Here is a 13,090-nt window from a genome sequence, read left to right on the forward strand (position 1 = left end):
CCAGAGGGAACCATGTATAAATTTGGTGCCAAATGAGGTTAGGTTACTAAAGAGACTATTACCATTAAAGAGAAACCAAGTTATTTCTACAGAAATAAGAAAAATGTCTTGAAAGCATCTCAGAAATCAGCAATACTCCATCACAGGCTTAAGGATACAAAACTGGAGACTGTTTACTTGAGGAAAGAATTCCTGAGAACACTGCACGAGAAGAAACTCCTAGGGATTTGGTTCCCTGAGATTGATTTCCCAGTGCTTCACCTTCCAGGCACTCAGAATCTGCTATAGGCATGGTATGAGAGAACTGTTATTATTTCTACTGACTGCAGATCTTGGCATTGTCCATTTGATGCACTGGCACACAAAATTCAAAGTTCTGGCGTCAAGCAGGCATACCAGATTTCAAGGGACTATTCATAAGACCGGGCAAGGAACCTCTGAGGGCATTGCATGAAGCTGTGTAAATGAAGCTCAAGGTGCAGTGGTAAACCCAGGAAGCTGGAACATCTGCTGGTACAAGTTGAACGTGTGGGAAAAGCCAGCACAAGAGGGAGGCCATGTGCCTACATGCAGCAAGGTAACAGGGGCAGGACTGGAACTCCCATCTCATAACGAAGTGCCCTGGATACCAGCCATGGAGCTACTGGACTTAATGTTTGCTGTTGTTGGTCTTATTCTTTTCCACTTTCCTATTCCTCTTGTTTGGGATTTAAAAAGTTTACCCTGTGCCATTGTACCTTTTGATTCTATAAATTTTTTATTGATACAGTGGTTTGCGGCTAATAGTTTGCCTTGAGTCTTAGAAGAGACTAGGGCTTGAATTTTGGAAAAAGGCTAAAATTCTTGAGACCTGGTGTTATGGTATAGAACTAGAATGCCGCCCAGAAGCTTCAGCCTCTCTGGGTTTAAGGCAGGGCACTGGCCTTTGAGGATTTTGGACTCATCAGTAGATTCATACTGTGCCGTGTTTAGCAGCTGAGTGTGGTGCTGGGGGGTGGCACCTAGTCAGCAGAGACGGATTACTGGGGCTTTGACCTGGAAGGCTATTGTGGCTCTCTTTGACTCCCCCTCTCTCTGCATTCTGACCACCATTTGATGATGTAAGCAGAAATCCTTCACCATGCTGTTTCTGACTTAAAGGCAGACAACCATGGACTGAAGATGTGACCCCAAATAAACCCCAATAAACTACTCATTTAACCTGTAGGTTTGTATTTTGTTCCAGGGATGAGGAAAAAAGTGCCTAAGACAAACTTTGATCCCAGAAAGGTAGGGTCTTCACTGTTAGAGCCCTTTGGAACTGCTTCACGGGAGGAGTTTGGAATGGTTTGTAGATGCTGGCTAGAGAAATCCTAGAATTCTGTAACCAAGCTTAATGGTAGATTCCATTCAGAGCTCAAAAGACCAGAGTGCTTATAAAAATGCAGATGATAAAAAACAAAGTCAGAAGGCTTCAGTTGGGAAAAAGGATTCCAACAGCAGCTGGACTCTAGACCATGTGCATCTGGTAGAAATATTACCTTCATTTTGCTCATGTCTTGGCACTCTGCAGAAGACTAAGCTTCAGGGCAGTGGTTGAACTAAACTAGTGAAAGAAATGTCAAGGCAGCCCAATATTGAGGATGTGGCATGGACACTGCTGGAGGATTTCAGCCCTATCTACCATGACAACCATGAGCAAAAAGCAGAGCTAAATAATTTGAAAATTTTTATTGGTGGTCAGGAAGTGCCTGTAAATTTGAGATCTGAAATACTGAGGCCTACAAAGGTGGGGCCTATAAAGTTTTGGTCAAGGAAACCTTGTTGGCTACAAAGATTAGCATTAAAAAGAAACCATGTACCTTTTACCTGGATGATAGAAAAGGTGCATTGAGTGTATCTCATAAATCAGGAAAGCCCCACCCTTCACAGCTTCAAGAGTGCAAACCTGAACACTTTCAATTGAGAATAGGGACCTTGGTTCACAAATTAAGAATAGTTAACAAGGGAAATGATTCCCTGGGATTCTGTTCACCATGTTCAGCCATCCAGGGACTCAGAGACCGTGCATCCATGATTAAAGGGGGCCTATCTAACTGCTGATGCTGGTGGCAGAACTAGGTGTCATGCATGTGGTACTGGTTTAATGAGCACAAAGAATGCTGGACCTGTGAGGTCAGAAACACTGCCATCCAGATTTTGAGAGATCAGGCATTATGCCCTTGGAAAGTCAGTGTGAATCATTGTGAGAATGAAGCCAAAAGTGCAGTGGAGACCCCATGAAGTTAAGAGATGCCAGGAATGTGGAACATCTGCTGAGTGCTGAGGAAAAATGCAGGCAGTGAGCTGAGCCAACCCAAAAGGGAGATCAGGAGGGTTCTAACTGGAAACAGGATAGAATAATTTCACCTTCAGAGCTCCCACTTCATCACCACTTGTTCCAGTGGTAGAGCTACCAGATTTAATGTTTGCTATGCTTGTTTTTTTTCTTGCTTTGGTATGATTTGGAGATTTTAGAACACTGCCAATTATTAACACTCATGGGCAATTTATAAGATAATCTAACCACAAGAGGAAAGTGTTAATTTATTTATAGGTATATCTTTATGAACTGATTGTTCCTTACACTTCAATAAATGATCCATTCTCTCCTTTTCAAAAATTCAAAGCATAGAACCTGAAAAAAATTTAAAATAACAAAGAAATAATATGTTATTATGTTAGAATCTAAAATAAAATGTAATTTTACATCCAGGCACAGTGGTGCACACCTGTAATCCCAGCACTTGGGAGGCTGAGTCAGATACTGTGAGTTTGAGGCCAGCCTGGGTTATAAAGTGAGTTCAAGCCCAGCCTGAACTGCATAGTGAAACCCTGTCTCAAAAAAGACAAAAAACAGCAATAAAACATAATTTACAACTACATGCTTATAGGGAGGGCTGAATCAATTAATAAAGAGGTGGCACACGTCCGTAATCCTAGCACACTGGAAGCTGAGGCAGGAGGATTGCCAAGAGTTCAAGGCCAGCCTGGGCTACATAGTGAGACCCTGTCTCAAAAAAATAGACAGACAGAGAGACAGCTGGATGAATAGACAGACAGACAGACAGACAGATCATCTTTACAACATAGTGTCAAATAATTTACGTAGATCCTCTCCACTCTAGAAGTTGGATCATAATTCTTTACTCCCCTGAGAGCACCACTTAGTGGTTTCTTTCCACTAAGAGTAGTTCACAGAAAAGATAAAATCTACAAACTTCATGGAAAAGGGAAAACCCAGCAGACACTCATTCAGCAGAATAATAATTTTAGATCATCAGTATAAACCAACATGAGGTTTCAATCCTCTTGTATTGAACTGACTAACTACCTTACAATGGCTAATTACAATTGAACTGACTAACTACCTAACTATCTTACAATGGCTCCACCTCCAAATATTACCTTGTGGGGTAGGATTTCAGCAAATGAGAAAAGACTTGAGTCTGCAACAGCTGTGGTGGGAAGGGCACTTCCCCTCTGTGGTAATGCTTCCCCAAACTTGCCAGCCCAGCTTACCCCTAAAGATAATAGACAGATGCTAAATTAGGAATATTTACAAAACTGATCCTCTAAACTATTAAGGCCACAAAATATGAGAACAGCATCTGCATCACTGAAACGATTTAGTCCAGAAGTCTTTGTTTAGAGTCAATTACATACCATGCAAAGTGATTGGCATGGTTGACATTAAGAGAGTGCTAGGCCATGACTCCTCATGAAACCTCAGTCCAATGGAGGATGTAGAAGTGTTACTTCAAAGTGGTCTTTTATAAACATACAGACACATTGCAGCTTTGAAAACAAGTCTTCTCATAACTTGTATTTTCTCATTTTCCCATAGTCAATCTCTTCCTCTAACAAAATCCATTGCTTTTTGACACGTTCCTCTTCACTGTAACATTTTCAGCACAAATCTCACATCCTGACAGTGGAAATTAACCTGCAAATAAGTAAAATGGTACCATGGGTAAACTTAGTCTCTGGCAATGACATAACCCTTGCCACTGTGTATCTCTGCTTCCCCAGCATATGCGGCTGAGTTCACAAAGCACAGACCTGTTCATGTTAGAGGAACTGCTTCATAAGACCCTAGTCTATGTGGTCACGACACAGTGTTGCTCTCATGCACCTTGTTGTCTTTTTAACAGCCCAACCCTTTTGTAATTGACCATTTGTATTATTCTTTAGTTTGGCCTTGAACTTCAAATCCTCCATTTCAGTCTCCCAAGTGACCGGGATTACAGACATGCTCCACGGTGCTGGTCAAGTTCTGACATTTTTTCTTATGCTTGATCTACACTGTCTGGGCAAGCTTTCAACTGAGTTTATTTACTTGAGATCTGCATTTCCAAGATTTCTTAAGGGATACTAGTCAGAATCTCCCTATTGAATTGCTCTTTCAAATACTGTTGTTTTTCTGGATTCATTCAGTTATTTATTTGTATCCTGTTTGAATTCACTGATTAAATCAAAATTTTGAATTATTTAAACCAGTTTATAGAGAATTATTAACTTGGAGGGAATGGCGATGGCTTGGCTCTTCAAATTGTCTATGTCTCTATGTTGAGATTTATGCACATGAGGCTGCAACTTGCTTCTACTTCTATATGAGGGGCTGCTCAGTGAGCATCCTGCTTTGACCTTGTGATCTCCACATCCCTAAAGGGTGGTCCGTGTCATTCACTGAACCAGTGGAAGTTGGGAAGTGCACTCATCCACACATGTGAGGTCACAATAATAACTTTCCTGCATGCATCATGGATTGTTTGTCTTGGCCAGGACATCCAGTTTCAACCTCATAAGCAACCATAAGCCAGGTCAAACAGCTCTCCCAATTGGTCTGTCAGCTCATCTTTGTGGCTAATACATAGTTATTCCCTCATAAACTATTCTGTGCATTTAATAGCAGACACAGTGGTAAGTATGTCAGACAGTTTCTCTCTGGCATTCTCACTATTCAGTAAAACTAGAATACATGGGAAGAAAATAAAATCAGCTTCAGTCAGATCCCACCCATGTGAAAAACTGAGAAAACACAGCTAATCGTGTAGTCCTACCTTGAAAGAAGGGTGCTAGACTTTTATACTCCTTTACCTAATTAAAGTGTGCATCTCTTACGACCAAGGGCTACTCATGTGTCAGGGGAGGGAGTAATCCAAATGACCTATCCTAGGAAGCTACTTGACATGGCCAAGTACAGTTCTTTGGAAAAGTTACATTCTTCCTTAGCTCACTACTCACTCGAGGGATGAGGGTGTATGTGATGATAAGGAGGGTCTGGGCGGCCCATAAATAAAATCTATGATACATAGATTAATATTATATGATACATACATTAATATTATATATTAATTACAAAAAAAGGTACGTAAGTGCATACTTAGTACCATGGTATAAAAACTGAGGTTGTGGCTGGGTATGATGGTGCACACCTGTAATCCCAGCACTCAGGAGGCTGAGGCAGAATTGCCACAAGTTTGAGGCCAGCCTGAACTACATAGCGAGACCCTGTCTCAAAACAAAAAATTGAGGTTGCCACTCTTGCACCTATTTCCTAGGAAGAAAATGGTCTTACAAATTTTCACACATGACCAATACTAAGATTTTTTGGAAGTGCAGGTGGATGAAACAGCTTAGAATTTATACCCATACATATGTATTTCACAATTTGTTCTATTATTTAAAACAGAGAAAATCCACAGATCTGAAATATGTTGTCTTTACTTATTTATAGCTCTCTAAATGATTTTTCTGGTTTTATCTATGAAGTCAGAAGATGATCTGGAATGACTTTACCAACCAATCATTCTCTCTCCTGGGACTAGGAATCACAGGCAACACTCTTATATTTATGATATATGTACATACTTTTGTCACAGTTCCTGAGAAGAGGCCCAGAGATTTTATTCTTATTCACTTGGTTTTCTCAAATGTAGTCATGATTTCTGTTGGAGGGACTGGAATCATTTCAACATTTTATTTCCAGAACTTCCCAAGCTATGTAGAATGCAAAACTATGACTTACCTGGGAAGGGCAGCCTGGGTCTTTCCATCTGCACCACCTGTCTCCTCAGTGTGGTCCAGGCCACCACCATCAGTCCCAGGACCACCCCATAGTGAAGGTTTAAACCACAGACCGCATGGCGAGTTCCCCTCGGTATCCTCCTCTTTTTAATTCTTAATTATTTGTAAGCTCCAACTTACTTAAGAATGTCACAGTAGTCAGTAGCATGAATAGTTATGGAATATTGGCCAGTGTTACATGCTAACATCCTGGCAAACAGTTATGTGGTTTTTCCTTTCTCTCATGGCTCTTCAGAGCTACCAAAAGCACTCTCACTCTCATGACCTGTTTCCTTTTCTTTCTTTCTTTCTTTCTTTCTTTCTTTCTTTCTTTCTTTCTTTCTTTCTTTCTTTCTTTTTCTTTCTTTCTTTCTTTTCTTTCTTCCTTTCTTTCTTTTCTTTCTTTTTCTTTCTTTCTTTCTTTCTTTCTTTCTTTCTTTCTTTCTTTCTTTTTCTTTCCTTTCTTTTTTTTCTTTCTTTCTTTCTGTTTCATTCTTTTTTTGGTTTGTGTGTGTGGTTTTCTCATTACAGGATGGCTTTGAACTACTCACTACGTAGTCCACAGTGGCCTCAAACTCACAATGATCCTCTTGACTCAGCCTTCTGAGTGCTAGGATTACAGGTTCTTTTCTTTTATTGGGAAAATTTCACTTTCTCCTTCTGTATAGGGTCCCTGACAACTGATACAATAATACTAAATATTAGATTGTTTCTAGAACTTGGTTTTGCCAGTCTCAGCCCCTTTGTGCAATGAGCAGGGATATCCACATGGTTAGCTGCTGCCATAGTCATTGAAAATTTTGGAAAATTACTTCATTAATTCTTACAGTAACTAAATGTATATCACTCTGTATTTCTACCAGTCAAAATTCATTGAGCATAAACTAGCAGTCATGAAAGAAGGACATAGGTATCAGTCCTTGGGTAAAAAGCACTAAGAAAATATTCAATGTTTTTCAGGTAAATGCTATGAAAGCCGAAGAGGCTGAGAATCATCAGACCACTATGCAAGTGTCATCCTGAGTCACAGCTGCAGTGTAGGCTGACTGAAATGAGGGCATCTGGAGCTAAATTCTGCCATCACAGGGGTACTCAGGAATTTCGTCTATCTTAGCATCCCAGATGCTAAGTTGGCTGGAAGTGGTTTCAGCAAGGACACAGTAACAACTTTCAGAACACAACCACTGAGGACCCTGCTCTTGTCCATTTGCCATTTTGTAGTACAAAATCATATTCTCATAGTTAGTATCCGTGGGCTTAGTTTTATGTTTTTATTTTTTGTGAAAAGAAGACTATTACTACACAGCTACATCTCTGACCTTTTTATTTTATTTTGATATAGCATTTCACTAAGGCATTAAGTTGCCAGGGCAGGGCTCAAATATATGATCCTCTTGCCTCAGCTTCCCAAAGTGCTGGGATTACAGAGGTAAAACACCAAGCCCAGCTGGAAGTGACCTTCTCTAAGCCTTCCTCTCTACCTCCTAGTAACTATTAAAGGACTGCTTTAGATTTCTCTGTCCTAGAGATTCCTGGCATGGTGTACTGTATCACTCTAAGCTTATTACAGCTTTGACACTATGTAACCACAGGATTTTAAATATATTTGTTATTGCCTTCTAAATTTCATTTCCTCCATAAAGACAGGAGAATAATACATCAATCAATGCATTAAAGAATGCAATACACAATCTTAAATGTCCGATACATAATAAATTAAGCTACAAACTCTAACAACAAGCATGGCAGTATCAACTAATAAATATTGAATTCAAATTGTTTAAATATTTAGTCAGCCATTGAAAGCTGTTAAAATGACTGGTCTCAAAGTACACAAAACTGTGATAGACTTAAAATACTTTTTCTTCTTTTATCTCTTAGGGATTTCCATTTTTTTACAGCCCTCTCTTCACTGTTCCAAAATTCCACTACTTGTAATCAGACTTGGGACATCAAAAGTACCACTTATTTTACTAATTAACTGAGATAAAGAAGAGATTGCCTTGTGCTTATTCTCCCAGATTGTGTCCAACCGTACAAAAGACTGACTCTGCATTCAGGTGGGCAGGATGTGCTCCATCCAGATCTAGATGCATCGACCCATTATGTAGGCAGGGATGCGCACAGGTATAAGGCTCAGCTTTCTCACGTCATAATGAGACTGTGTGCCTTGCTGGGCTGCACTCAGATAAAATTTGAGCTACCTCAGTTTATAGACTGTCACAGCCTGGAGAAAACTGTACTAGGAATTCTAAAAGAGAAAAGATAATAACTAAATGTTTATCATGAGAGGTAATTGCTCTGCTTGTCAAACAGGCATGTAAAGAATGAAGCTGAGCTTCATGTGTAGAGTGACATTGTATGTTAGAAAAGGTAAGTTGAAAAATGGAGATGGCCATAATATTCTCATATTTAACAAAAGGACAAGGAAGGGAGATAGTGAAATAGCACCAAAATGGAAAAGATAAAGACAGCCTGTAATGGAAATACAGAAATGTATTGAAAAGTTAAACGAACACATTTTAGGGATGCTAACAATGCTGACAGAATCATAATGCAGGTGGAAATGGTGGCTGAAGATAACAGAAATTTTCCCGGTAACTTAAAATTTCCCAGTATTTTCTAATACATGGAAGGATGCAAGGCAAGATCCTATGGAAAGAGCCAACCCAGATCTCTCAGATTCTGAGTCTTGAGAACAGACAGTGACGCTCACAGGTTTTGGGAGTGACAACTACTCTAATTTGTCCTTTCATCATTCTGGATCCTGGTACAGATGTTTTGATTGATAGAAGCACAGTGAAGGTTCTAAGGCTCACAGATGCTTTCATTAATTTCCCGGCTAAGTCAGGATAAAGACTGATGCTTTTGAAAGAAAGTTTACATGGCATATGTGAGTAAACCAAACACTACTCAGGTCTACTCACCTGGACAGCTGCGGTGCAGACAAGCACTGGGTCAGCCCTTCTGGCAAGAGGCTGCCCAGATCATATTTGTGCTGTCAGCACTTGCAGAATTCTTCACTACTACACAGACTACCAGGACTTCTGTTTTCACACTTGTCACCCCGTGAGGGAGAAGGAAATCCTGTGCGTACTGCACTTCCTCGTGTACATACAACTTCCGCTCTCCTTCTACTACTACTGCATTTGTTTGGCTCAGAAGTTTATCGCAGCCTTAATTGGAGTTTGTTTAGTAGAAAGAGTGTGCACTTAGGAAGTTTCTGCATCTAGTTTCCCATTCTCCAGAATTGTGTTTACCTTCCCAAAGTTCCAAGCTGCAACTCAGAATGGGGGGCAGCTTCTGCGACACAGAATAAGTCACATCCTTTTCCTTGTCAAATCCTCTTTACATAGGAAGATAAGCAACGATCAGCACTGAGGAATCTGTTTCGGAGCAACACCTGACTGTCGACCTGCACTGGGGAAGAGTAGCTTTCTCTACCTGTGTACTTTGGCAAGGTCTTTTCCATAAGTGGTTAAGTTATTACTTGTGTATTAAGCAATGTGTGACTTATAAACTAGCGTCTTCCCTGCTATTCATGAAGCAAATCCAGATGTACAAATCTTCATAGACAGTTTTATAATTCATCTATATCCAACTATAGTCCTTCTGTCTGTGACTCATTCAACTCCGAAAGAGAAACTTTCTAATTACTGATGCAAAAGGACATATAAATAACAAGGCGTAGGCCTGCGAATAGACATGAAAATTACTTCAATTTTATTTTTTAAAATTTTTTATTTTAAAGAAAATAGTACAAAAAAAAGGAATAGCAAAATACAAACAAAACAAAGCAAGGACATTAAAAATGATATGGGGTTCCAAACCAAATGATAGGGATTAACAGTGGTTGTTATTTATGTATTGTTATCTTCAACGAACTTTCTCAGATTATCAGATGTATAGAAGATTGATCACATCATTAAAGGGAATAAGAAAATAAGTTAAAAGAACATTAGAGACAATACATAGTTTCAGTAGACAGGATTGTAGGAATTCACCAATGGTTGTTATAGATTTTTCTTGAAGCAAGGAAAAGACTCAACTATCCTGATCAAGCAAACTTATGGCCTTTAAATTTCTAAACTCTAGAGTTGTGCTGTCTATCACATCTCTCTGTGATGACGGGAGTTTCTGCCTACGCTTTCCCAAAAGGTAGCCATGTGTAGCTGCTGAGACTGAGAAATGTGCCTAAGGTGACCGATGCACTGAATCTTTAATTTCACGGAATCCTAACTAATTTAAATTTAAATTTATACAGACACAGGTATTTTCAGTAGGAATCACAAAAGATGGCACAGGTGGCGCTGGAAGAGCCCTGCTGGGTAGGCGCAGTCTTGGGGTCTGCAGTGGAACACACCTCTCATAGCAGTGCCCTCTAGAAGTCATGCACAGACAGATGTCCCAGGTCCCCAAGGGCAGCAATGAAGATGCTCACACTCTGTCAGCCTTTTCTTCCTCTTCCAGCAGGAAATCCAAGGTAACAACATTTACACATTTATTTATAATAAGCAACATAGTGGGTTGTAAGCCACCTTTCAGACAACAGGCCATGGGGATTTCTCCTGGCTCCTCTCACTTCATAAAAAGATAATTTTTCTTCTTGTATTGTAAAAATCACTTCTACCACTTTCTACATTTCCTCCACTGCCCTTTAAAAGTTGTGATGCTTCTTTATTTTGGGGGGGGGGTGACTTTATCTTGCTCTCTCCAACTATAATATAAATCCGGGAAATGTAAGTCTGTGCCCAATTTTTTCAGACCTTCATATCCAGCAACCACCCCAGCACATGATAAACACTAAGTGCTTTTTATACTCTGGGCTGACAAACTTTTTTTGCAGAAGACCGAATAGGAAATGTCTTCACATTTATGTGCTACATGATCTCTGTCACCTCTACTTTACTATATGATGGTAGTACAGAAACAGCCACAAACTACACATAAAAAATGGGTTCCAATAAAGTTTTGTGTAAAAGCCAAAACTGGACCCAATTTGTCACATAGGCCATCAACTGCTGACCTCTGCTCCCTCCTACAAAAATATGCATGTCACCAAATCCTCTCAATTCTACCTCCTTCCACACACACTTCCAACTTTTCTGATTTGATAATCATTAATACCTGCCTACTATCATGCAAGTCCTGAATTTACTCAATCTCTTACATGGGCTCTGCATTTTTGTCTATCCTAAAGTCTACATTCAATCCAAGAGCAATGTTTTGTTTAAATTACAAAAGTAAACACGTCAATCCCACCCTTAAAACTATGATACGGTGGCTTCCCAAAGACCTCACAAAATACACTGTAGAGTTTACCATGACTTTCAAGGCCCTGCCCTCCTGTCCAACCTAGTCATTCACTCCCTGCTTTATCTTCTTTAGTTTAGCTTTCCCTGTCTTTTTTCTGCTGCTAGAACATACCAGGCTTTGTACCACCTGAGGGACTGTGCACATGAAATATGGTCTCAAATCTCCTCCACAATCTTACTGTAGAGCCAAACTCCTTGGTTAGCTACACAGAACTCATCCTTTAGTTTCAAAATCTCTTTTCAGATATTTTCCTGGACCTCCTCAACTTATCCTGCTCCATAGTCTCATATCACCCTTGTCACTATTAATGTAAAATCCTTCTTTGAACTAGAATAAAACCTTCACAGGGCCAAGGGCTACACTGTTTCCCACATTTAAGGCCCAGTTCATTGAAGGCATCTCAATGAAAATGTGCCCCAAAATCAACACTCCTCATGAATTATTTAGTACAGCAAATCTAAGAAAGCATACACCTACACACACTAAAAGCTGGTCTTTAATTTTCCTCCAGAGTTAACTTTTCCTCGTATCTCAGTAGGAATGAGTTTTAACTCATTATTAAAAAGGACATTCCATTTCTGGTACTAACAAAATTTATCTCACCCTTTCCCTGAAGTCTCACATATATTTTGAAGATTCATGGTTTACAAGTTTGGGGTGAGGGCTGGAGCCAACATGACAGGAACTAAGTAGCCTTACTTTTCCTTGATAATAACATTTGTGGCCTGAGAAACAGCGTTTCACTAGATAACCTCACACCATATAAAGAAAAAAATGCAAACATTGATGCCCATAGCCAAAGTAAAAGTTCACTTCTAAATGAAAAGAAGAAATAAGAAAAAGAAACAGAAGCAAAGAAAAGCTAATTGCTTAATCTTTGGGATCGCCAATTGTCGGTCCCCCCTCCCAAAAAAGGACAGGAAAAGGTTATATGGATATAGATATAGCTGTATCAGATTATCCAGTTCATTCCTTCAATTTTAAAAATAAACCTGACAAGTCACTCAAATCAACTCGTACATGTAGACCTTGCCCTAATTTTCAAGCTGCAAAGCTAGATAACAATAAATACCACGTGACATAAAACGGCAATTACTAACACAGTCATCTTGCATGAGAGGCAGGGCACAGCTCCCCGAAGCACTGTTCCTACACCTCATGGAACACAAGTGAGGACTGAGCTGGGGGTCCTGGACTGGACTTTGGTTGGGGCTTCCTTTCCGACGGGATGGCAGCGCTGTCCTCCAGACTCCGACACCCCACAGGTAGTGACCCGAAAGGGGCGCCCGGCCGCGAGGTCGAGCTGCACAGGCCGCACCCCGGAACGAGAAGAGCAGCACCTCAGTTTACGCCTGGGCCGTCCTTGGTCCTGGCTCCCACAGAGCCTCCCCCGCCCTCCCCTCCCTCCCCAGAGATCCCGGGTCACCCACAGACCTGGAGACATCACCACCGCCGGCGCCGCGCACAGACCCGCCGCCCCCGCGCACTTCCTCTTCCTGCCTCGGGGCCGCTGGGAGCGGAAGTGGCTAGAACTCCGGCTCTGGGCACCGGGGGCTCCTTAGGCAGCCGGTGAGGACTGAGCCGTTCCACGTCGTCTTTGAAGAGAAATTCTAATTTCTCTCTCCAGGAACTGAGGTGACGGTGAGGTCCAGAACGGCCTGGAGGGTGGAGCTGCAGTGGGCCCTGT

At 40.8% G+C, this 13,090-nt stretch overlaps 1 protein-coding gene and 1 long non-coding RNA gene across 4 annotated transcripts in view; one reads left to right on the forward strand and one right to left on the reverse strand.

The window, feature by feature from the left end:
- Positions 1 to 1,180: 1,180 nt before the first annotated feature.
- LOC102021134 lies at positions 1,181 to 12,930 on the reverse strand. 2 transcript variants are annotated; one of them, XR_260806.2, is made up of 4 exons: positions 12,838 to 12,905; positions 3,685 to 3,964; positions 3,427 to 3,542; positions 1,181 to 2,656 (listed from the first exon to the last, which is right to left on the reverse strand). It is a non-coding gene; the product is annotated as an uncharacterized LOC102021134 (long non-coding RNA). The 2 variants fall into 2 exon arrangements; XR_001233868.1 differs by lacking the exons at positions 1,181 to 2,656; positions 3,427 to 3,542; positions 3,685 to 3,964 and adding an exon at positions 12,336 to 12,706 and having other exon boundaries at positions 12,838 to 12,930.
- A 21-nt stretch (positions 12,931 to 12,951) lies between these two features.
- The window catches only part of LOC102022087 (zinc finger protein OZF-like), a 51,320-nt gene continuing 51,181 nt past the window's right edge, over positions 12,952 to 13,090 (forward strand). Inside the window, exon 1 of one of the 2 annotated variants that reach the window (XM_013513779.1) lies at positions 12,952 to 13,038. The gene's annotated coding sequence lies outside the window, so the exon portion shown is untranslated. Of the gene's footprint in view, positions 13,045 to 13,090 lie in introns of both variants that reach the window. The other variant, XM_013513780.1, reaches the window with a different exon arrangement.

The sequence above is a fragment of the Chinchilla lanigera genome, unplaced genomic scaffold (genome assembly GCF_000276665.1).
Source record: "Chinchilla lanigera isolate Chin_1 unplaced genomic scaffold, ChiLan1.0 scaffold00020, whole genome shotgun sequence".
NCBI classification, from domain to species: Eukaryota; Metazoa; Chordata; class Mammalia; order Rodentia; family Chinchillidae; genus Chinchilla; species Chinchilla lanigera.